Source organism: Anopheles stephensi, chromosome 2 (assembly GCF_013141755.1).
Source record: "Anopheles stephensi strain Indian chromosome 2, UCI_ANSTEP_V1.0, whole genome shotgun sequence".
Taxonomy (NCBI): domain Eukaryota; kingdom Metazoa; phylum Arthropoda; class Insecta; order Diptera; family Culicidae; genus Anopheles; species Anopheles stephensi.
In genome coordinates this window covers 44,892,810-44,917,180 of record NC_050202.1, presented here as the reverse complement: position 1 = coordinate 44,917,180, position 24,371 = coordinate 44,892,810, and the positions used below count along the sequence as shown (strand labels likewise).

General features: G+C 44.3%; 1 protein-coding gene across 7 annotated transcripts in view; it reads right to left on the bottom strand.

Moving 5' to 3' along the window:
• The window catches only part of LOC118506872 (mpv17-like protein), a 149,639-nt gene that overhangs the window by 70,722 nt on the left and 54,546 nt on the right, over positions 1-24,371 (bottom strand). Inside the window, exon 1 of one of the 7 annotated variants that reach the window (XM_036044614.1) lies at positions 9,294-9,312. The exons of the other annotated variants lie outside the window; for them this stretch is intronic. The gene's annotated coding sequence lies outside the window, so the exon portion shown is untranslated. Of the gene's footprint in view, positions 1-9,293; positions 9,313-24,371 lie in introns of those variants that run through there. 7 annotated transcript variants of the gene reach the window in all.

The window sequence follows — 24,371 nt, the reverse complement described above, 5'->3', positions numbered from 1 at the left end:
CGAAAAGCTCATCAAGTTTAACGACACAACGATGAAGATGACCGAATATCTCCCCGAACCGGGACACTACTTTACGTAATTTGATGCTCGGTTGGTGAATATGCGGCACCCAAAAAAAACATGATTGTAAAATTAGTTCATTTATATTCGGTTCACCTCTCTCGCTCGATCTGCTTCCCAAAATTCCTGCCCCCCCATACTGACTTCGATAGAAATTATGGTGGCTATTTCGAGGGAGACAGAGAGAGGGAAAGAGAGCTCTAAAAAGTGGATTAGTGTTATTGGTACCAGGGCATTTGCTGTAGACACACACTCATCCGTTCTGCTTATAAATGGCTAATAATCATAAAATTGGCTTATTTGGCATGAACAATTGGCCATTTTAGAATCGGACAGTATATTTGCAACGATCGGATGGTGGGGAGCCGGCATTTTCACTCGGTTTTATTTTATTTATTTTTTTGCGTTTCGTTACGATCCCATCGCTTTCTCATCGTTTTATTGCACGTGTAATCATATTCCTGCCGAGCGCACGAAATGCCACCATACCCGCCCATAAGTGTGGGGGAACTGTGCCGCCGACCACGTCTGCCAGTGGTGTACGATGAGCGCATGAGGAATTTACATGGCAAGATAAGACATTTTAAAAGCATTTGCTTTTAAGCGATGGCTTTTCTCTGGCTCACACGCAGGATGCATACTGAACCGTATGTAAATGTACGATCGTTAGGACTGATTCATTGAATTGTTATTTGAGTAAGGAGCTGTTCAAGTTGCCAGACACCGTATAGAATGGAGTTTTTGCGGTGAAATATTCATCATTTTAAATTCACGATCTAACTGCTCGTCTATTGAGAATTTTAAATCAGTTTGGGCAATTCCCAGCATTAATTGTAACAAGCTAACACAGAGATCCATAACGAATCTCTATATCCGATCCACATTTCACTTATTCTGGAGATGTGAGAACAATAAAAAATACCATTAAGATAATTTCAATCTCTTCTCAACGAGTAAAGTTCTGCATCAGTTCGGTTCCGCGATGTTTTTTTTTTTCGCTATATCGCACCACCGCAGACGTTCACCCATATTAAATCCTTCGAATCATGCAGTGTTCTTCATTCAAACCCCGTCCAGACGCACACACAGTTCACGCTCCCCAGAGGGAAGCCTTACGAGCCGCGGCGAGGCGTTTCGTAATGACAATCATCCCTCCCGCATGGTTTAAATTTATCCATTCATACCACCACCATCATCCGCGGCTCGTTCGTGCGTTCGACAGTAATCAAATCACTTCATCAATCTTTCTCGATCTTGCCGAGATCTCATTATACTCCAATTTCCCTTCACACTTCCCGCGCGCTAACCCCGTCCGGCTAACCGGGGTCGATCAATTTCCCGAAGGTTAGAGGTAGCGCGCACGGCACGGTGAAAATAGAGGGTGATGGAGAAGGCGGTGGAGCCCGGGTAGGCGAGATACTCTCGTTTAACCTAAAACCTTCACCAGGCCCGCCACGGACCGCGGAAAAAGGTGGATGTGGTTCAAGTGCAAGAGCGAGAGCCCTGAGACGAGTGGATGGTGGAGATGCGCGTACCACCACGCGGTTCTTACTAATTTCACGAGCTCAATGAATCAATTTAATTTAATAACACACTCTTTTAATACCCTGCCTTTTTTCCCCATTTCCCATTCCGTTTCGTTCAGCCGGGCGTTCAGCGAAATTGCTCCGACCGCGGCGGCGCCAATCGCGGAGGAAAACGCGAAAGCAGCACAACAGCGCACACACAAGATAGAGCAAAAACCCATCGGGCCAAACCCGGTTCGTTGGGAGTGTGAAGAAGAATTACGAGCCGCCGTAGCAACCAGGCACAAAAAGAAAACGGCGGCGGCGGTGTGTATTAATATCGAGTGGCCGTTGGCCCGCTTGGCACGGGCTCAAAAAATGGCCAAAGCACGGTGTTCTCACAGCGCAATCGGGGGTTGGGGTGGGTTGGGGATTGGAGTTGGAATCCCCACGGAGATGGAGAGCTAAAACAATCGAGAATGCTGGTTGAGACCGACCGACCGAGATCGAGAATCACCCAGCATCCCAGGCCCGGCCCGGCCCGGAGAATGCTATCGATCGTAGACCGATGGCTCTGAGTCACTGCCAGCTGAGAAGACCAGACACCATCATTCCAGGAAAACACTTGGAGTAAGAAAACGCACACAGCAAAAACACAGAGAAAAAAATCACCCTCCCAACAAATCGATGAATACGATTGTTCCCTCAGCAGCATCATGAGTTTTTTTTTCGTTGTTATTTCTCACTCATCTTCAAACACAAAGACTGACATTCAGGTTTGCTAATGATCCCTTCGCTTGGCAAAAGGTTTTGTTAAGCCGTTTAATCTTTAGCAGAAAGTTCGCACAGCGTGAGTTATTTTGTTGTAAGATAATGGAAAGATGATTTGATAAAGCAAATGGAAGCCTCGCACGATGCAGTTGTAAAGCTGCTGGAATGTAAAGGGTACTTAATTGTTTTGAAAGGTTTATCTCATGAAATATAGAGGTGGAAAAAGTTTTACTTTTTATGTTAGGTGTGCCTCAATCTAAGGTATTTAATAAAAAAATTTAAACACTTTGTTTAATAGTCCAGCTTGGAGATAACAAATAATCAAGATCATCCTCTAACGCATAGGTTTAGAAAGGTGGTATAGCGATATTATCGCGGAGCTTTCGCACAACAAGACTTGCTTCTTATTTCAGCTAGCCTAAATCCTTGCACGTAAAATTTGATAATGTAGCAAAGGATAAATAACATCACAAGAATTCGGGAAATGGTGGAATAAGATGTCCTAAGGAAAAGAGGAAGAAAAAGAAACTCAGATAGGACTCTCAAGCAAAAACCTCAAGGACTCTCCGTAGACAACGATCTCTGATGTCTCTGAGACAGTTTTTACTGCAAGGCTCTGAGATATGTAAGGCCAAGTTCTGATTAAAAGAAGGCCAAACATACACATTTCAGACCGCTTTTAGGAAGGCGGATAAAAATTGGACTGTACCAACCAAAATCACAAATATGATGTCAATGAGACCTTAAGACTTGTGCAATGTCGTAATTGAAGCGCTCAGTAGATTAGGTCAAAACCATGATGGAAAAAAGTCAATGCGTTTTCCAACGGCTCTGTAATTCTTTCATACTGATCACCTTTCCAAAGATACATTTGAAAAGCGACATCACGAGGATTAAATTATAGAAACAAACATTCTATGAAAAAATGAAAGTTATGACGAAGTTTATAGGTTTGAACAACGGTAGCCAATAATATAACTCTAACCTATAATATTGAAAATTCAGATTGTGTGGTGCAAAATTCGATACAAAATTATTCAAGAGATGTTCAAAACTTCATTCAGATTAAAGTCTAGACTACAACAAGTACTATCTGAAGATTTGTTACTCGTGGAGAGGACGGACCTGAACGAGAAAACACGCTTCACAAAAAAAACTCGTATAAATCTAATGAAACATTTTGCCGCACTTGTGTTTCACATTTTGTTGTTCTTGGACACCCAACAGACAGACACATTTCACGTGTCGTTTGCATACGAAGTGTGCATCTCATGCTGAGAGGACCGGACCGCTTCAAAGCTCGTGCAGCCTCCATCTTAGCAATAATAAAGCACCTCCACCGAGCCGGCCGGGACAAAAAAATTTTGAATTAAATGCTTGTGTGCTCGTTTCAAGAGATGACTTGCCGAACTTATTTGTTTTCTTCAAGTCACGGAAACACACCACACTCATTTGCCCGGACGGTTTCGCTTCCCTCGGATATGCCCCCTGCGGGAGGAATTTTTTTTTCTTGAGCGGCAAGGAAATAAGGCCCAAATGTCTGAGAAGCGCTGGCATTCCTTGAGTACTCTCGCAGCAATTGGCTGAAATTCCCCAAAATTGTATGATGAATGATGATTGAAGCAGCAGCCACGATGATGTAGCATCCAGCTATGGCAAACAGCACAAACGTGTTATTGTACGTCTTCAAGTAGTGAACCGTGCAGGAAGAAGCATCACTTACTTGTGGGCTTTGTGCTTTTTACAACGATTGCACTTAATCACTGGAGCCAACAAATGTAGCGAAGAAGAAGTTCGTGCGCACAGTGCTCGAACATTGAAATAGTTTGGCGTGCGAGCCCAATATACGCATTGGCGAATGATTTTCCCTGCCAACATGTGTGCTGATGCCTTTCCATTGTACGCCTTTTCCACTGTGGGTCCACAGGGAAATCCTATTATCCTTTTTCATTTGCGAGAACACAATTATGTTTGTGCAGTACAAGGCCTAGGGCGCTCTGGGGTGTTCGGATCGCACATTTAAACCTCGAGAATCGAGAATAAATCGCAGAGCTCTCGGCGTAACCCACAGCGCACAGAGCCATTGAAGGATCCGCAGCAGGGCGGCAGGCGTCGTACTTTCGCTTGTGTTCGCTCGGAAGAATAAATTCTAATTACTTTGCCGAGTGGTTTAATTGCGTTAAAGGAAACATAAAAGCCTATCCTTCGCATTAATTGATCCTTCCGAAAGGCTTTCCATCAGGCCGGAACGGTTCGTGCTGCGCCGTGCACCTCCTAAGGCACTCAATAGCCGTTGCCGAAGCGCACGAGGGCTTTCCTCTTCCTCTGATTTTGTTATTGTTATGTTGTGTTGCTATTCTCTGCTTCTTATCCTGCTGCCACACTCGTCAGCCTCTCCGGGATCGGGATGTATTTAAATTCAATACACCTCCCGGTACCTACCGAGAACCCGGGCCTGATGCAGCAACATAATCGTACCCTTGAGTGTTAAAAATTTATTACTTCTACTCTACATCAGCTTATTTATCGATCGTTCCATACGATTTCCTGACCATCCGAAACGGCCGTCATGGCGCAGGAAACGAGCCAGCGAGTATTAGGGATGGTTGGATGATTTCTTCCGTGAAGCAAACAGGCGGCAAGACAGGCACAGAAAACGTTCCCTCGATCGATCTCTCAGCGCCCAATCGGTCACGGTTGTATTTTTATAGCAGCATTTTGTTGTTGTTTTGTTTTGTATTGCTGCCCTTGCAGTTTCCATCCCAACCTATGGCGAGATATGCGGTCGTGAACGGGAGACACGAACGTGAATCGAGCAAGCAGCATATGGTTAATTATGAAAAATGATTGATTTCAAAAATATATTCCTGCGCAGGATAAGGCTAAAAATGTGCCTTCCTTCGCTGTTCATCCCTTTTAATCCGTGTCGGAGATTCAGCTAGAACAAGGTTAGACGCTATTGCTGTTCCTGTTGTTGCTGCAAATAAAACAAGCATTACGGCGTGTGCATCCTTTGAGATGGCAAGAACGGTGCACGATAGGACTAAACGTGGACGTAAAGTTAGTTTTATGTATTTTGTTAGTCAAATTGTTACAAATAAAAAATCAAGTTTTTTCACGCACTGCATTGCAAGACAAATGAGCTAAAAGAGCTATTTAATTTGTGAAATTGTTCAAACAGGATTGTATTTTTCAATTGTTTTTTTTTATCTTCTATAAATTAAATATCTAAATATTTTTAACCAAGTTTATATAAATCAAGAATCGATAGAAAATGTTTGAGCTGAACCAAACAAATATCATCAATCTACCCAACGTTACAAGCCGAGTCATCAGAAAACTACCGGGGTTTAAATAAATGTTGATAAAAATGCAAAGCTAGAGGTTACAAAGGAAGTAATGAAAAACTTCACATTTTTTTTACAAACGACTATGTTTTTTACAAACCTTGTGATGTTTGTACCAGGTACCTGAACTCTTTAAGGAAAATTTTGGGAGGATTGCACCCTCAACATAGCTCATATTCGCTTCAAACACTTCAATAACATGTTCTGCTTTTTAAATTAATTGTGACAAATTACCGATCACAAGGAAACAAAACAATGTTTTAAACCTTTAAAGAAGTTAATAAATCGGTCAGGATTTTTAATAAATAGTATGAGTTATATCAAAAGAATTTGAATAAAGCAGCTCTTAAACCATCGCCCTTAGACTGTTCAAAAATATTCAAATTTATTCTTTCTCATAATTCTCAAAATATTTATTATAGAATATATACGATACTTTGAAACTATTACAATTTAATGATCGATTTTCAATCAAATTGCAGTCAAATTATTGTGCCCGGTTTTTTGTTCCCCGCTTTCCCACCGTGCACGACAGCCGAATGATGGAATGTACGCTCATAACGCCAACTCACGGGCCAACAATCAATATTTTACGCCTGTCCTAGTTCTCCGAGTCCAAGCAGCAGCATTTCAAGACAGCCAACTACTTGACTGACTGACTAATAGCATGAGCACCACACGGTCCAACGATCAACCCAATGCCTAATGGATCATTTTTGACGTTGCTGTTGTTATTCGCTTAAATTGATTCTCTAGTAGCACCAATTCTTTAAAACACATCAAACTACGCTGATTTTATGTAAAAAAAAGGAGAAGCAAAACGCTTTTTGTATTTCCTACCATGCATTGCGGAAGCGCGAACAGACACCGACACATAATCACACATGCCGCGTTCGATCGCTTTGATGTTATACAGACAAACGTATTTAATGCTGGATGAAGCTTGTTCCTGAAATCGCGAAAAACCCGATACCACTTACGGTAATGGCAGCTACATCGAAACTGCCGCCCATAAATCAATCGCAATAGCATTCCATTCATTTTTATGGCATCAAAAAACTTCAAAGTTCCATTTTCGTTGAACGTTACAAATCTCCCGCCACAAATCACATGTATGCATTGATGATCCCTATGCCCCGGTTTTCCACTGTTCCTTCGTTACGTTCCCTTGCCCATGATGTCGATGGCCCAGCACTCGTTGGTCTATGAAGGGGAGAGAGAGTTGAACCGACTGCAATCCATCCCCTTGATATCCGATACATCACGCGACCATTTCAACAACCAAACCCCGAAATTATGTTTCCGTTCCGCCTTCGCCCAGTCGGACCAGGACCAGTAAAATCTGTGTGTGTCTGTCAGTCTTCGTCGCGCGTCTGGTGACACAAACCTGGAGCAATCACATTTCCATCGCCCTCTCCGGTTCCTCGCTGCACAATCGCCACATTCGATCACCTTTAAAACACACACACGTACGGTTGGGTGCAGTTTCATTTGGAGGCCCATCCATTTTTCTTTGATCTTCTCAGATCCGCTTAGGATTACGGGACAGAAGCTGTAAAGTGGACGCGTGTGGAGGGAGCAGCGGCAAATCGTTCTTTCGGGTTGTCGGCTGCAAAAATCTCGCGTACCCCTGGTGTGACGGGTTTGTTACGCCGACTGACATTCAAAGGACGAATGTGTCAAAAAGGTGTGAAAACACTACACTCAGTACCGGTTTGTCTTACGGTGTGGAATGTGAAGGGAACTTTCAAACTTCAGGGAAGTTGATGGGAGGGAAAGATGTATTTTTCTTTCTTTGATTTTGTTTGCCAAAACGCGCTGGGGAAGTGATGATCGTAGATATTAATCATACCCAACGGAGTTGCCAATTCTCGGTACCGTTGGCTGCTGTCAACTAATATCTTTGATGTTTTTTCTTCAGATGGTGCTATTGTTTCAGTTTTCTGAGATATTTGGCGCACGCTTGTGAAGTTTTCCATAAGTATTGCACAGATCATTATGCAGATTTTCGATACGATGTGAAGCTACTTTAAAATTAGGCTTTAATTCCATTGAAAACACATAAACACAAAAACGGATGGGCGGATTGTAAGGATTTGCGACAAGGAAGAACTACCAGACGAGTTGAAACTGGAAGTCATGCACCTAGTTTACAAAAAGGGCGACATGCTGGACTGTGTTAACTTCCAAGCCATCATACTCCTGAATGCAACCTACAAGATCTAGTCCCAAAAACTCTTCAAGCAGCAAAATCCAAAGACTCATTGTTCAGGGGAATCGTGCCTACTTTGGGCTCCCCAGACTCCTGCAATCCATCAGACTCCAGTAGCTCACGATATGCAGCTTGAATCTTCTACGGGTACGAGCCTTGGACTATGCTGATAGAGGACGCCAACGCACTCGCCATTTTTGATCGTCGTGGGCTAGGACTATCTTTGACGGTGTCTGCGAGCATTTGCGGCGTGTGGAGGCAAATTTTCTACACCTTGATTATGGATGACTTCAAAATAAACTCGCACATTTTCCAGCTCTTAACTCGACTTAGGGAGCCTTTCTGGCTACTCCGTCATGACTACATATTGGTTGGACAACATAGACATATTGAGGTTGATCCAAAAAAGCTTGAAGTCTCTTCGATCGGAAACGCGTCATGCAAGTCACAGTTTGTATGATGATAACGTGCGGAATATCTTTTCCATTATTCAACTCATGGAGTAGAAGACATCTGCTCAAAACAATACAAAAAAGTTGTGATTTGTCATATCTCCGATGCATAACTGAAGTTATTCTTTTCGTTTAATAAATTCCTCTTGTTACATAAAGTGATAATGTTAATAATTTGCGTGTTACTGTACAAAATGTGTGTTCTGTAAAACGGAATAAATTTGACTGCGTCTGTTTTAATTGCTGTTATATGAAATAGCTGTACCGTTCTAATTGCTCCTCTGTGCAATCAATGGGTTTGGGTCTGAAATGTAGCATTTAAAAATACATTCAACGCAAAAGGAAACCCCGCCTTCAATGCTGTACTGCACTCTCATGGTTAAACCGAACGGCAAGAACACACAGCACGGTAAATTCACGAAAAAAGTTTAGAAGAGGAAGAAAAAAGAACCCCAAATCAACACTCAGGTGCTAGTGCGCACGATTTATGTGCGAGGTCCAATAAATCTTTATGGTATGACAAGTAGAAATTCTTAATTGTTCCGTGCTGGTGCTGATTTCGTTTACCATTACTATTTCGAAGACCCATACCCATTTGGGTGTTTCTTTTGCTCGTTTCCTTCGCTTCGCGCTACGGAACACACTAGCGGTTCCAAATGGCGCGTTGGTCCTTGTGTGGACCAATTTAGCCCTGCTCCATTGTACCCTCGCTACCCTGTCGATGGCGTATAGTTTTTGGCCGGAAATTGAATTTATCCGCGGTACTCGAGTTCACACCGGTACCGCTGTTCGTCGTTGCCTTGCACTGCAATAAACCGCAATATCGTATAACTTCTGCCGCTCCATCCACAAGCGCAACTTCCGGCGTTGACTCTAATGGGTACCAATAAACAGACGGATTCGTTATCTCCCACCCCGAAAGGAGCGACCCGGCATATTGACTCACCTTTGCCCACTCTACAGCGACCACGACGAAGCGCATCGAAATGGTCGCGCCTACTCGAGCCGACCGGCCGACCAGCAGATGTCGGTTCCGCGGGTTGTAACTGAAGGGTACTAAGAGGGCTATTGATCGCCAGGGTGAGAAGGTTCGATTGCGGCCATTACCCAGTGGACATGATGCCGGTGCTACGTAATCCCGCTATTTACTGCTCCAATTTTTCTAGCATCGAATTTCTATAACTCAAATGAAGCTTGTACGTTACGGGCTAGTTTATTGCTGAGCGGCCAGTTGAGGTTAACTCGAATCGGACATTGAACTTCTCTCAACGGGCGGGTTGTTGCAGTGTCTGCAGTCATCTGTGTAAACAAGTTACAAAACAGTTGAATGATATACAAGTTAAATGCTCATTTAACGGTTGGCTCCTCATGATGATGATGATGATGGCAGATTGGTCCTCAAGTCCCTGAATCGCTGATCACATTAAGGGTTCACTTCTCTGCGTCTGTTGTCTGTATGTGCTTACATCGCAAATGAATATTGACAGCACCAAATGGTTGAGCAAATTGTCATCATACATTTTTAACGGATTTTCAAGCGCTGCAAAGGAAACAGTAAATTATCATATTTAAGCAATCGCTTACGCACACACACACCAACTGGCCATAACAGCAGCAGCGAGAACTGTCATTCGGAACATTTATTTACATTCGCGTAATAACATTTCCCGTTCCGATTTGCCTACCAATGTTTGCCGATACGATTACGCGATTATATGCGAGTGGCGGCAACGACCACCAGAATGGTGCCACAGCCAATCGTACATCCGATGTTTTTGTGTGCCTAGTTTTTGTATTTTAATGGAATGGAATCTATTTCTGCTTGTCTTTCTTTCCTTTTTCGGTCCTGAAATATCTAGTGTCCTGTGTATATTTATGATCGTCTCCTGTCACTGCAGTTGTTCCAGTAAAGAAGGACGGAAGGATCGGTGGTTGCGCTGATGTTACATCGTCGCCGATGCAACCTTAGCCAATTCTACTACCGCCGAAGACAGAGGTCGTTGTTTTGGACGTTGTTTTGCTCCGGAAACGGTCGTTACCAGTGCTGGCAGATACAGCCGAGCCGGATAGTGGCGTAATACGATTTAATATGACATCCATGATTTATTACGGTTCAGTTGCACACGCTCTGCCCACTCCGGTTGCATGTAAAATCAAGTCGCCAGTTGGTCTCTTCTCACCACACTCTCGGCTAACCCCCTGCTTGTTTCGGACAAAGTGCATCTCGAACGAACGGGGAGTGAGCAGCAGCAGTCTTACACAGCAACACACCACCATCATCTTTTCTAGTGCGAAGGCCGTGATTAGGCAGGAAGCACGTCTGTGCCTAATTAGTTACAATTAGAATTCTTATCATAATTTGGCCGAGGCTGGGTGTGTGTGCACTAACGGTAATAAGTTCTCGTCACGGACTGGTTCACACAGGCCCGGCAGTCAAAACTCGCACCGAGCGAAAGGATGTATACGTGTCTTCGATTCGGTGCCGGTGGCCACGATATTGACGCATTTTGAAAGGGTGGAAAATGGTTCAGCACCGCTCGGTGGGTTTTTCTGCTGGTACCGAATGCGAGGGGAGTCTGTGAAGCGTGCGGGCAGTCGGATTGTGTGTAGTTTGTTTGGCTTAATAATTAGTTACTTTGTTTGCGCCTGTCATCTTATCCTCGAGGTGCAATGTGCGTACCGAATCGTGGCTTTCCGATGAGGGTCGTGTAACCGATCAACACGTGCTTTGGTGAGGGGTTTTCTGTGAAAAAGTTTTTTTTTAAAAAGGGTGCACTTTTCGAAAGAGGGATTAAAAAACATGTACAATTTAAAAATAATAGTTTTTCAATCCCTTACGCGGAATTCAAAAAAAGCTTTCTCGCATAGCTTCCCAGTTCCCAGCTGTTCCAGTTTAGTTTTCACGATGTACTGTAAAATTTTAATCAGAAAAAGAAAAGCAAGGGCGTTTTCAATAAGCTTTTTAATTTGGACTTATTATGGTTTTCGAAAAGTCCAACCCAGTGTACTATAGCTAGCAATAACAACTGCAGTACAAAAGCTAGTTGACATGCTTGGGTTTTTACCTCATTGTCTACTGTCACGACAGCATCGTAACGAACATTGCCATAACACACGATAGGCAATTTAAGACCACCAAACAGCGATGGCTTACAAACAAATTAGACTAAAAAATAATACTCCCAAATCACGAAAAACAGCATTGTGTTATTGTCTTTCGCTAGGGTGATCCAGTGGCTTAGAGAAAGTGACGTAAGTCTTTTTCTAGGTAGGGCCAGATTTCAAATCACATTCAGAGCATTCTCCCGTATTCCATGACCATCTATAAATGGGTAGCAAGATCCTGCAGGGTCGTTAAGCCAAGGAAAAGAGATGCCATTTATTATATCAATTGTTAGGAAAAAGTCCCAAAAATACGATGAGTTGTTCAGATGTTTAAAGAAGGTAATCGATTGATTGACACTAAGCCAAAATGGATCGAGAAATAATCCACTTATAAATATCGTAATGATATAAAATAGTAATTGAAAAATCCTGATATTTGAAGATCTTTAACATAATTTAGCGAGAACACCATAAAGAGTCGTTTTAAGCTTGAAATAAAATATCAGCGAAGCGTATTGCTTGGCTCGATCCTCAGGGTTCATTATTCCTGATAATTTTCTAAGCGGTTACCAAGTCCCAGATTAATGCTGATAAGGTAGCTACTCTGTGAGAACTTAATGTCAATCTTCTTATTCGTCGACACTAGAACCTGAACGTAGAGCTGATTACTTTACTACGGGTAAAGTTAAGTCACAGAAAGCTAGAAATAGCAGGCCGAGACCTTTCGTGGATGAAGTGCCAAGGAAGAACAAGAAGAACCTCAAAAGGTCTTTTCCTGCCATTTTGAACATCTATGACTAGTTAATACCCATAGCTGGGTAGTTTGTCCTGCGTACGTGGAACATGAGGCCTAGAAACCGCTGCCACCTAGTTTAAAAAGTTTAAATACATTAATCTTTTAAACATTGAAAACTTACGGAAAATTTTTGTTGGTCCGTAGCTTTAATACCTCAAATACTACCACCGCAGTAAATAAACATTTTTATGTATGTCAAGATGCAATGCAAGAACCTTTTATGAACAGCAAAGTAACCTGAAGCCCACTACAACCAAAAGTTGCCCGCTGTAGAGGAAGAACAGTTCCGTAAAACAAACTCCACAGAACGAAGTCCATAAGTCCACCTGCACCCGGTGCATTTGATAAATGAGCTTTGTAATTAATGAAGGTTACATTGCAAATACTTCCTACACCTTGCACAGAAATCTCACATTACATTTTCTTGCTTGCCAAATGGAGGTAAGTGTGCTCCCGAAACCACCCGAAGGAACCACCCAGAACCGTGACCATATTGCAAATGCGCAAGATTGCAACTTCATGGTCGCGTACGCAGCGCATTAAAGTTTTTAATATCGTTGCCCAGGCGAATAGAACCAAGCGAATGGCGAACCCTTCTAATGACCATTTCGTGTATTGTCCGCTGCGCACTGGACCCACAACCAAAGGTGTGGTCCAAGGATGAGGATGCGGATGTGTGTGCAGGCAATTTAGCTTGCCCCATGGCGGCGCTAGAAACCAGACGCACTACTCTCGCTATCGGTAGTTCTTCTGTAGGGCAGAGCAAAACCCCATTGGATAATTTATCGCAACCGTTTCTGTGGCACGGGTTTTCGAAGCTGCACAAACCATTGTTGCACCGCTCACGATGCCTTCCCCTGTCCACGTTGGACGCCGTGATACAAAATAAAAGAAACCCTCCCACATCCCGTCGGTGGGTAAAGTTACCACCGAAGCGAACCACAAAGTTTTCCTCACGTTCGGCAGCGTAAGGAAAATATTTTATAGACGACTTTTACGATCGACTTTTATTGTTTCTCTTCCGCCTGTGCGCCCTGTTTGGTGGCAGGAGTTGGAAAGAACCATCCCAGCGAACGCGGAATCTCCCCCAGAAAGAACGAAGACGAATCGACAAAGTCCGGGCGGGGAGAGGAGATCCCCAGAAGAAGAAGCTTGTTGAAGATTTTCTTCTCCAGCTTCAAGATTCATGCTTCACACACTTTTGCTTACCGCGTACACCGAGGCCAATTCTCAACCAAGGAAAACTTAAGCCCACCAGAGTGGGGTTTGCAGTACGGTCGGGGTGATGTAAGTGAAAGAGAAAAGGAAATAAACCGTGAGTATAAGATGAATGTGAAAGGAGCGAGGGTAACCGATCGATTTACAACGATCGATCGTCTGCCTTTTTTAAGGCTGTTCTGTGCTCGATTTTCAGTTTGTTGTCCCCGATGTAGGTCGTTCGAATCGATCGATCGAAGGCGAATTTGGTTTTTGGTAGAGGGGCGACCCAATCGAACAAAAGCGTGTGGCCACCGCGTGTAAAAGCATAAATCCTTCAAAATAAATCATCGGAAGTAACCTCCGGTGAGCGTTTCGTTGTTGCCAACCTCCCCAAAAAACACACACACAGTTTGACGTGTTTACTCGGGGACTGTTCGAGGGGTGGTGTGCGGTTGTCCCAACCAACCGCAACCGTGTACAATCGACCAAAGATGTTTAGCACTTAGAAACGGCATCTGAAAATACGAGCACAAACGCTCAAAAGAAGAGTGAACGCACATACTAAGCAGTGACACGAACGAACCTTCGCTTCTCCGTGGATTCTCAATTGGTCTTGCCTTCCTGTACTTTCGAAGCAGTTCCCCGAGTTCTCAGTGTCGGATGGTGTCGGTGGTGGAGAAGCTACAAAGTTTTGATAAATTGATTCGCCTGCCAACGCCATCGCGCCCTCGTTCGTGTGTCCTTTGCCAAAGTAATTGCACTGAGCGCACTTCCAGAGTCCTCATGACTTCCCCTAGGCAGGCGTTGAACAAACGAACCGAGAGAGGCTAAAAAAAAGTATAACAACGCAGAACCCGAGAAGGGTTAACGGGTAGAAATTGGCGGGGAGTTCCAGGATGGCAGCTGAGAGGACAATAAATCATGCTCAGGATGCTGAATTTAATGCTTCGAAAATGAGATTAACAAGAGCGCATGCACGGGGAACATGGAACCGAACATAAAACTACGTAATCCAACACATTTCCAGCGGGCAAACACGAGCATTCCAACGGCACCCGGTTTTCTTGGTAGCTTTTCCGAAATCTGAACACGCTGCTGGCTCAGCTGGTTTCGTGTCGAATGTAAACGAAACCATTCTATCAATTTCGTAATTCGAACAAACGTCAAACAAGTGCTACGGCAGCTAAGATGTTGGAGCGTTGCTTAAGTGTATGCGATCATGTCTGATTTTCCAAGAATGTGTTTTCGTCGCTCCACGTGAACCAGCTAGGCTAGCGAGACTTTGACGTTGTCTGCTGCTCACTAGAATCCACAAGCGGGCCAAGCCGTGTGAAGCACGCCTTGTGGTTTTAAATTACCAACAAATTGTTCCTTATCGTGCACGTGAGAGCCTTCACAAAGACGGGCGGCAGCAAGAGGTCTTTCATCTAGCCGCTTCCTTACGTTCGACTTTCCTCGACGCTAAAAGACGTACATCAGCAAGCCTCCTCTCGATACGGTTCTTCCACCGGTTCGCGCAGGTTGTGACCTAAAACTTTACAGTAAAAATCTAACCTCACAACCAGCTGTCACGGTTGTTTTTCGGCACCCGGCGTGTCCTTGAGCGTTCCTGCGTCGTCTCGCGTCCAATTAGTACGGTCTGAAATTACTCCTCACCAGCAGAATTCCACCATCTCGAGGTTCTCGAGACGGGACCGAAACACACGCCCCAAAACCCACCAAAGCACATAAAATGTTGCTGCAACGCTGAAACTTTCATTCGACACCACAAATCCCATTTCCGGCCGGGTACAACTGACGAAGAAGAAACCCCCGACGCTACGAGATTTCTTGCTGCGCCCAAGTCCAAGAACGAAGCGAAGAAATAAGAGGTAGGAAATTTTCCAAACTATAATTAGAGCTGGAAAATTTAAGTGGAATTCCTAATGAATCGAGAAATGAAGTACCTTTGCGCCAAGTGCTCCAGGGCACGGGCCCGGAAGGTTTCTCACTATGAACGTTCTCCCCCGTTTCTCCGGCACGGCACGCTGCCTTCTGGAGCTGAAGGGGAAAAACTTTATCGAGAACCTCCTTCGAACTTTCGGGAGAAAAACTGGACAAAACTTTTCTTCGATTCTGTTATTTTTATGTGCCAGAGTAGCGTTCTCGCTCACTCTCGAGGGGGCAGAGTTTTACTTGCCGTGTGACGAGGCTGCCTGCTATCGCCCTTCCTAATATCGTCTTGCCTCTCATAACAATGTATGATGATAATTTCTGCTGACTGGCCACAACTTCTCCTGCTTCGCCAACACGAATAGCACACGCATTTCGTACACGTTTCCACCGTTCAGCTGCCACCCCAGTGCTGCTCGTGATGTTGGTGGTGGTGCCTATCAATTAAAACTTTTCCCTCCAATTTCGCCGTCCGACCGGAGGTCGTCTCTGTTTTATCGGCCCCATCCGTGCACTGGCAGTGCGTTCGCGTTGGAAGAAGAAATTAAGTTTTTAATTATAAATGACGACTGAGCGAGACCGGACGCCATTTCGCCCCCCCGAACGAACGACCGCGTGCTCGCTAAGCGATATGATGGACCGTAGTGCGCCGCCACTCCGTCTTCCAATACGTCGAGCGAGCATCGAGCTGGTCATCAATTCCCCCCGCGGGTGATGAGGAGAGTTAAGTTCCGCCTGAAACGAACATGACATCATACACGCAATAACAATAACAATAACTGTAGTAGACGCATTAATAGCCACATTCGCTTGATGGCCGATATTAATGGGTCACAACATATGCGTCGACTCTTGGGCGAGGCAAAGACAAAACGACGAACGATAGATACACCGACAGAACAAAGTGATCGATAATTGGCATATGGGATATCGTTCGAATGTTTGACGTTGGGACACACAGGTGCACACACACACACCCACGAAAAGGGATCCAATGAAAGACCAGAAGAAGAAAACACACTAACCTAGCCCACTGACATAGGGACATGAGGCGAGGATGAGATGAGTAAGTTTGGATTTGGGGTGCAAGAAAACCGGATTCTAGAATTCGGATCACCAGATCTGAAAAAAGGCGAGGCAAACCATGAAAGATCTCGCCCTTGTCGGTCTGGGGTTCTCTTTTTCGGTTTTATTCACACCGTCCCAATTTGCTACCGGACTTTAGCTACCGAGCGGAGAGTCGTTCTTTGGGGTTGCATCTTTTCATTTTCTTTTCACCGGAGTCTGACGTGAACATTGCTGAGGAAGATCTTTTTTCTGTGGTGGCAATCGAATGTATGGACTGATGCGTCCTGTTTGATGTATGAAGAACCCAAACGGATCGAAGAAGAGATATTATTATTTAATTCCGATAGGCACTTTTTGCTGCATCATATGCTCATTTTAAGTTTTCGACAGAGTTTGCTAGGGGTTTTTTTTAAATTAGTTCCAGTTTTTTTTTTATCTTTACTATCTGCACAGATTGTAATATTTCATAAGAATAACTTGAGTATGGTCCCGAGAAGGAGATATTAATGTCGCTGTTGAATGAATGAATGACATAAGTACAGCCTGAAGAAGCTCTCCACTCAAAATATTTGTCGATAAGGGAAGCTGGAGCTTTATATACATACGCCTCTAAGACATGGATTTTGTCCAAAACTGACAAAGACCTCTCAGCCGCATTCGAGAGTAAGATGCTCAGAAGGATTTTTGGTTCCGTATGTGTGGAAGCATAATCGAGGAGCCGTTACAATTATGTCTGGATTTTCTCTGGGTGATTCTTAGTTCGCCAGACGCTGGACAGGAATGACACCGGACGATCCAGCCCGTAAAATATTTTTAGGTCGTTTTTATGGGCAGAAGAGGCGTGATGTCGATGATGAGTCCGCTGATTAACTTGGCAGATGACGGCGCTAGACCGATCGAGAATTGTTGCATCAGACCCAAACCCCGATGCGAGACTCCCGAAGCAGTTGTAGCACCTGATAAGTAAGTAAGTGAGATGCTCAAATTAATACCGAAGTAGTTGCTGGATCTTTTATTTCCCAGGTTGTAAGCGAACTTCAATAGAGTTCAAAACGACGTCCCATTAAAGGAACGATTGCCTTACCATAAATTGGTGATAGATTGAAAACTTTAAGTTTTCGCCCAATGATTATGAGGCCCTTAGCAGTTCGGACTTTAACCCTTTCTTGAAAACCCTATAATATTTTGTAACACGCACGTGGCAGTGTTCAAAGTTCTTGAATAGTCTTGAGAGTGGCATTGACGTACTGATTGATTGATTTTCACAATACCAACGTCGCTACCACTGAACTCCATTGTCCCTAATTATGAAAGCATTGTTTTAGTTTTGTTTCAACAATTGTAATGAAACATAATTAAGAAAAATATTTTTCATCTCCCAACTCTCGCTCAAAGTGTAACTTCACAAAGGCAAATAATTAGTCTAACTTCTCATTGAAGCCAACCTCCAGGACAACAAATTAACAAACCACTACAAAGCAGAAACCGTCACCAGTCGCCATCAAAAGCAGAAACAAAAGTTGACAGAATCGTCAAAAGTTGCGATATTAATCAATGGCGCTCGCGTTGATTGGGGTGGACCGGTGACCGGTAGTTTCCCCTATGCCGAAAGCCACCCGATTGATCTCCTCGCTCACTCACTCGCTCACCAAGCCCAATAGATCAAAGGCCGGCACCACCAACCACTCGGACTCAAATCACCAAGAAGCACCATCCCATCAGTTGAAAGTCACCCGCCATCCCAAGCAGGTGGTGACGACGGGTGGAAGTAATTTACGGAAGAGATTCCTAAATCTCGAGGTCGAACGGGACAGCGAGCGGCGGCACAGGATAAACGCCAAAACGCCGTCAATAAAACATCACCTTCGCGCCGACGTCTTTTGGTGGGTCGTCGAATCCCGCCGACTGAGGAGCTTGAGTTTTGTCTCTCCGTGTGCTTTGTCCTCGCCGGTTTCGCTTTGGTCGATCGTTGTGCCGCCTGTCCGAGGGCGACGAGCTACCGTGTCTTCGGATCGTACCGCAGGCGACGTTGAAGAAACCAAAAAAAAAACAACAAACTCTGGGCCAAGTCCCGTACAAGAACCGGCGGGATGAGCAAGAGAGCAAAAGGGTCAAAAAGTGAGAATTGTTTGTTTCAAATTAAAAGCCATTTGATTTAATTAAACAGTGTTTTAATTTCCTTTTCGTTTTTTCTTTTTTCTCGGTTTAGTCTTTTGCTTGTTTCCCCGCAGGGTATCTTCTATCTCTTAAGCCTCCCTACAGCTTCTTTGATTTTGTGTTTCATTCCCTTTTCGTTGGGTGACTCCGAATTACGTCCACAGCACGGTGTGTAAACATTCGTCTTCGGCTCGTATCATGTAGAAAGAAGAAATTCTCGAGCTCGTTTCCCAGAATGTATTGCGCTGTGGGTACTGCTGCTTACTCAGTGGGTTTTCCGCTGTCAGGCTCAGAAATCTTCGCACAGCATTTAGTTGTGACGCCGGGTTGATGGGCGTCCGACGCGACAAGTACTTCCGAACGAGGATGGGATGGTGCAGGAAATCAAATTTGAAAATAATCTCGATTTTGTTCACTCCCCATTCCACAACATCCAAATGGGTGGTGGTGGGCGAGTGAGGAAGGCTACAGCATTATTGGGGTGGTGTCTCGGGTCGGTGTATTTTTCATTTCCTTCCATTTGCTGACATTCGAGAAGCTCCACTGAAGCACGTTATCATTTCGCTGTGGCTCGAATGCTGTGATTGAAATTTGTCCAATTTTAGATCCATATTTTCGAAATCGATTTCAAGTGTGCTTTTTGAAAGGGGGGTGGGGAGGGGTGGTAAAATTGGGGGGAGGGAGAAGAAGTTTGGCAATGGGATCGTTGAAAATCGGAAAAAAGCATTTGTCGGCTGCTTAAGAGCTGCCGACGTAAACATTTTCTTTCGCGTCTTTCACTCAATGCACGAGAGCTAGCGAAAGCATTTGGAGGTTTAGAATATACTTTCGCTTCGCGCGTTTAAAAGCAAAACATGGTCTAGTTGGAGTAGCTTTTCCTGCTAGATTTTCTATGTCTTTTTTGGAACTGCGACTTGCTTTTCCCGCTGTATCTATCTCACTTTTTCTATCACCTTCCAACGCACCAATCAGATTAGGAGCAATGCGCCACGTTCGTTTACACGGGCGCCCTCTCTTCCCATCGCCAGACACGTCCGAAAAATTGACTTTGGCAAAAATTTGAATACAGATGATGCTGGTGATGGCAAATTTAAGCTACAACAATTTTCCCCGAACCGTCTCCGGTTTCCCAACTCCGATCTGCCAGCCAAAAAACCCCATTAACGGGCGGCTCAATAAAATCCTGCAAAACTACCTTTATCTTCGATCTGGCTCTCCGCTACTCGTTCGGGGTACTCGCTGCCACCTTCAGTGCCACAGCTCTCCACCCGGGCGCCCATTAAACGACCTCATAAAACGGGCCTGTCGAAGCCAGTCAGCCAAACGCCGGTACCAAACGAAGCATGAAAATTGGGCCTACTCACGAATAGATGAATCGATGCAGATAGGGGTACCACCGGACGACGACGACGAGCGAGCGGGAATGACGGGAAAAAGGGCAAGCCACCAAACAACGGACAGCACATCCTAGCAGTGCCTGCATAACTGCCAAACCCACACGGCACACACACACACACACACGAGAGCGTGTTTGACGGGGGGGCCTAGTAGTTCGCCCAGTTCTCCCCAATGTATGCGCATAATTGACGCGATATAAACGTTCGTAATGGTGCACATCCACATGGACAGAGGGATCTTCCCGAGTGGGGAAGGAGGAGGAGAAAAGAGAGCATGGCTTGATGGCATGTTTTTATTACAATTCTTGGTCGTAAGATTTTGCTCTTCACACCGAAATGGGTTTCAACAATATTTAGAAGGTTTGCCTTTCGCTCGGAAAGTAGCAATTTGAAGCACGACCCAGAAAATGAGCACCAACTTCGTGCCTGGAAGTCTTTGCGTTCTCGCCGTGCAACTTGATGCAGCTTTTTCGCGCACCGAAACTACTGATGGTGAGGGATGAACAAGCGCTAGCGCACAACAGCACCAGCAGTTAAAAGTCTCATTTTCTATCCATTCCATAACTTATGGTTTCAGCAGTGAATTGGTGCGTCTCTCAACCGGAACGCTTTAAACGCGACGCCACCGTCCGAGTTGTGGATGTCGTTGAAGTGGGTTAAATAATTACAATTATACGAAGCTATTAAGGAAAACTCCGGCACAACGGTGAGTGAGGGTAGGGCTTTCTCACCTTTCTACCGTTGTCAATTGTAGAGACCCTATGAAATGGTGAAAAGTGCCGATAAAACAGTACTAATAGCTCTCGACAAAACTCTCCTCGACATGGAACGGCGAGAACTAGGCAATAGTTTTTGTGTTGTAACGATGTGTGCCAACTTTTCTCGATTGCATGAAGGAAAAAAAAAGGGCCGGCACACCTGTGTACACTACAGTAAGAAAAACTAGTGCCAGGAGAAGAGAAACCAAGCTCATTAAAATCTTACTACTTCCATCTGGAGGTTGCTAGTGGCAGCGAATTCTTCCCATTCTCGTTAGACAAATTTTAGACAGGCGCACAAGCAAGCATTGTTAGCCGGCCCCAATCCAAATCACAGACTCTACACGTTCCTGCCAATTGGGACGTTCCAATTATGCTTATCTGACCGGTGTTATCTTTAATTCGCGTTGCTTCCCCGGCAGCTGCAGTTGCCAAACAAAACGGTTTTTGCTCGGTTTGTTTTGCTAACGATCTAGGTTTTTGCTCGAGGTTTGGTCGGAAGTGTGCGCGCAGATGGCTAGGGATAAACAGGTGAGTCACTTATGTAGGTTTTGATCCAAAATTTGATTTCTGCTAGCGATGGAAAGAGCAATTTGATTTTGTTAAATAACTAATTGAGATCTATAGTTGCTGCTGTAAGATCTTTAAACTGTCAAATCTTTTTCTCAGATGATGAAAGATTGTCTGAAGGATTAATTAATTGATTGATTTGTGATAAGGTATGTCTAATATGAATTTGTTTTTGCTGTTTACATTATACGAGTAAGAGCTCTTAACCCTCTGAACCTAATTTTGACTTATACTTCAAGAATCTACCCTCTCATGGTCTACAAGACTCAACTAGACCACTAAGCAAAATAATTATCCGATCCAAAGGACAAACGATCCGTATTTGTCTTATGACATATCATACTTAACTCAACACTGTTTTTTACCTCAATTCCCTTTTCCAGAGATTCAATTTGTTCCTCAATAATCTATCATACTGGTATTTTTGTACGATATCGACTTACAGACTATGATTCCAAGTTCAGTTTTATGACCAATATGAATTCAATGTTCAGATGTCTAGGATGGTTAGAACTCAAGTTTGATAAAAATCGTTGTATTTGATCTGGGATCTGGGATTAAGCTCCTGCAATTTTGAATCTTCATCGTCACAACCTGCGGCCTTAAAATGGCTTTCTGGACTCCTAGACCCCATGTAGTTGGGTTGTCATTTTTCGCTACGGAGGAACTTTCCGGATGGGATTCGATCCCCAGGAAAATGTTAATTAAATCATAGTTCTAAGACAGTTTATTCCAACAGTATTGAAGTCCCATGTTGAAGTCTAGCATTCTATCTAGAATAAGAAATATGATTAATTGGCAAGTGATTTTTTTTTAAATCCCTGACATGTTTTAATCTCTACGAATGAGTTACTAGTCTCTATAGAAAGTTAAATCTTATACGGGTCAAACTTTGCATGGTTATTCAAATCAACTTATTCTTGAGTTTGATTCGACCATGCCAAATAACACTAATTGTGCGTCCAACATTTACACCAAAAAAAGTAATACACGTTCTTCAATTACACGATCTACCACACTACTGAACATCATGTCTCTCGGCAATAGTCGCAACAGAAAACCGCTGATTCACCCTTACGCACCCGATCGCTTTCCGCGCACAGGAATTACCTTCCCTTTTTTTTCTTTCCTCTTGCACGGAAATGTTGCGGTTGCGTGTGCATTAAACCCCGCGCGTGTCTCAACGGGAGATCCGACCGCTTTCGAAATGAATCATTCGCGAAACCCCTAGTCTGCCCCGATGGTGCGCTTCCGAGTGCCGGCAAAACGTAGGGGTTCCAATTAAACGGCCGGGTCCAAAAATAACGACTCACGAACGATGAGATTAATTGCACGAACCTCGCGAACAAACCACGAGAAGAAGACGGAAGGAATGTGAAGAATGTACCTGCCTCCACTCGCTGTCTCCCTCATTTCTTTCTCGCTACCTACTATCTACGATTCTTGCAACCAAGCTATGGCTCAGTGATGGTCAGTACAGGCAGTGCCGGCAATCGGTTTCATCGAAGGCCTTGGGGCTGTTTCGTGGTCCACTTTTGGGGACGGTACTCAGCACAGAAGAGCGCGATGCGCTTGATTGATTCACGAGCGAGCTACATCTAAATGATAATGTGATTCAACGATGCTTGCCCGCTACTCCTCACGATAACTATCGATCAAATCTCGCTCATAATACCGCGTGTGCGCGGATCAATGCGGGAAGCCAATTTTTCGGCCTAACGTTGTTGACGAGCGAAAGTCCCCTCCCTCGAGCTGTGAGACTTCTTCGATCCGGTTCCCATCACGAGCATCCCGTCTAGATTTGAAGCAGAAGATGGAGGCGAAGAAGCCGACAGCATGAAACATAATTTAATATTCCATTTTATTGGTCCGATTCCGATGGGCCAAAGCCTGCTTAAGAACACAGTCTTGCGGTTGGCCGCCGGACGCGGCACGATGAGAACCCTGAGACAGCAGACGGAACGCTACGCAGACGGTGCGTGCTGGCAATCTTCATGCGTGAATTGCATTTTGCAACTTGACTCCGTCCATTCGGTCTCACGTGTCTAAATTGTGGCCGTGGCCGAGTGGAGGACGAAAAGAAGAGTGTAATAAAAATCCACCGAACCAGGATGCGATCTCTCCACCCCGGGAAAGATAGGTTTACGGTGAGGTTTTGAGTTTGCTGCTGGTTTAGCATTTCATGCCATCATCCCCAGCATGGTTGCTTTTTTATGTCTGCTTTGCTTTGAAATTACCTACTCAGCAAGGGTTGTGGCTTTGGGTGGGGAGAGGCCACAAACGACGGGCCCGGTACAATCGAGCTGGTTGTTGTTCACAGGATACATGGGCAGGACCCTGGTGGTTGCCGACAGTACGGTAGTAGTCTAGTTGCTCCATCGTTCGAAATTGGGATGACCTTTTGCGTGCCGAAGGATGGGAGCAATAAAGCGAAACACAGGTAAATGGCTGCTTTGGCTGTGCAGTAGTTTGGCAAGATCATAAAATTAAGATAATTTGTGAAATTGTTGCAGTTTAGTGAGGTTTTTTCTGTTCCCATAAGAAGAGAATCTAAATTTTGGAGCGAAGAACCGGATTATAGTTATCATATAGGTCTTGAGCTAAGAGATGTGTGTTGAGATCTGGATTGTCCAAGATTATACGTTGAAAGACATTTGAACAGTCAGTATTAAGAGTCCATTAAAATATATTTCCACGAATGCACAGCTGATTGAGTGCATCCTTAGCATTGGCTTTCAAAATTCTGTCGAAACTTCTAACTGAGCAGCTGATCAGCCGTGAGTCATTACAGCTCAACTATAGCTGAGTTTCAAATCCTAGAACTCTTTATGAATAGAGTTCAACGAAAAAATCCCACAATTTCCATCATGGAATGCTTCAATGTACTGACCAGTCATCAGCTGCTCAGGAATAAAACAACATGTTTACAACAACATAACCTTACACTGACATCAGCTTGTCCATCGAGCGCCATGAAAGCGAATCCTTTTGTCACCTTCCAGAGCGTTAGACAACGCTCACAGCTTTACTCGGTACTTCAA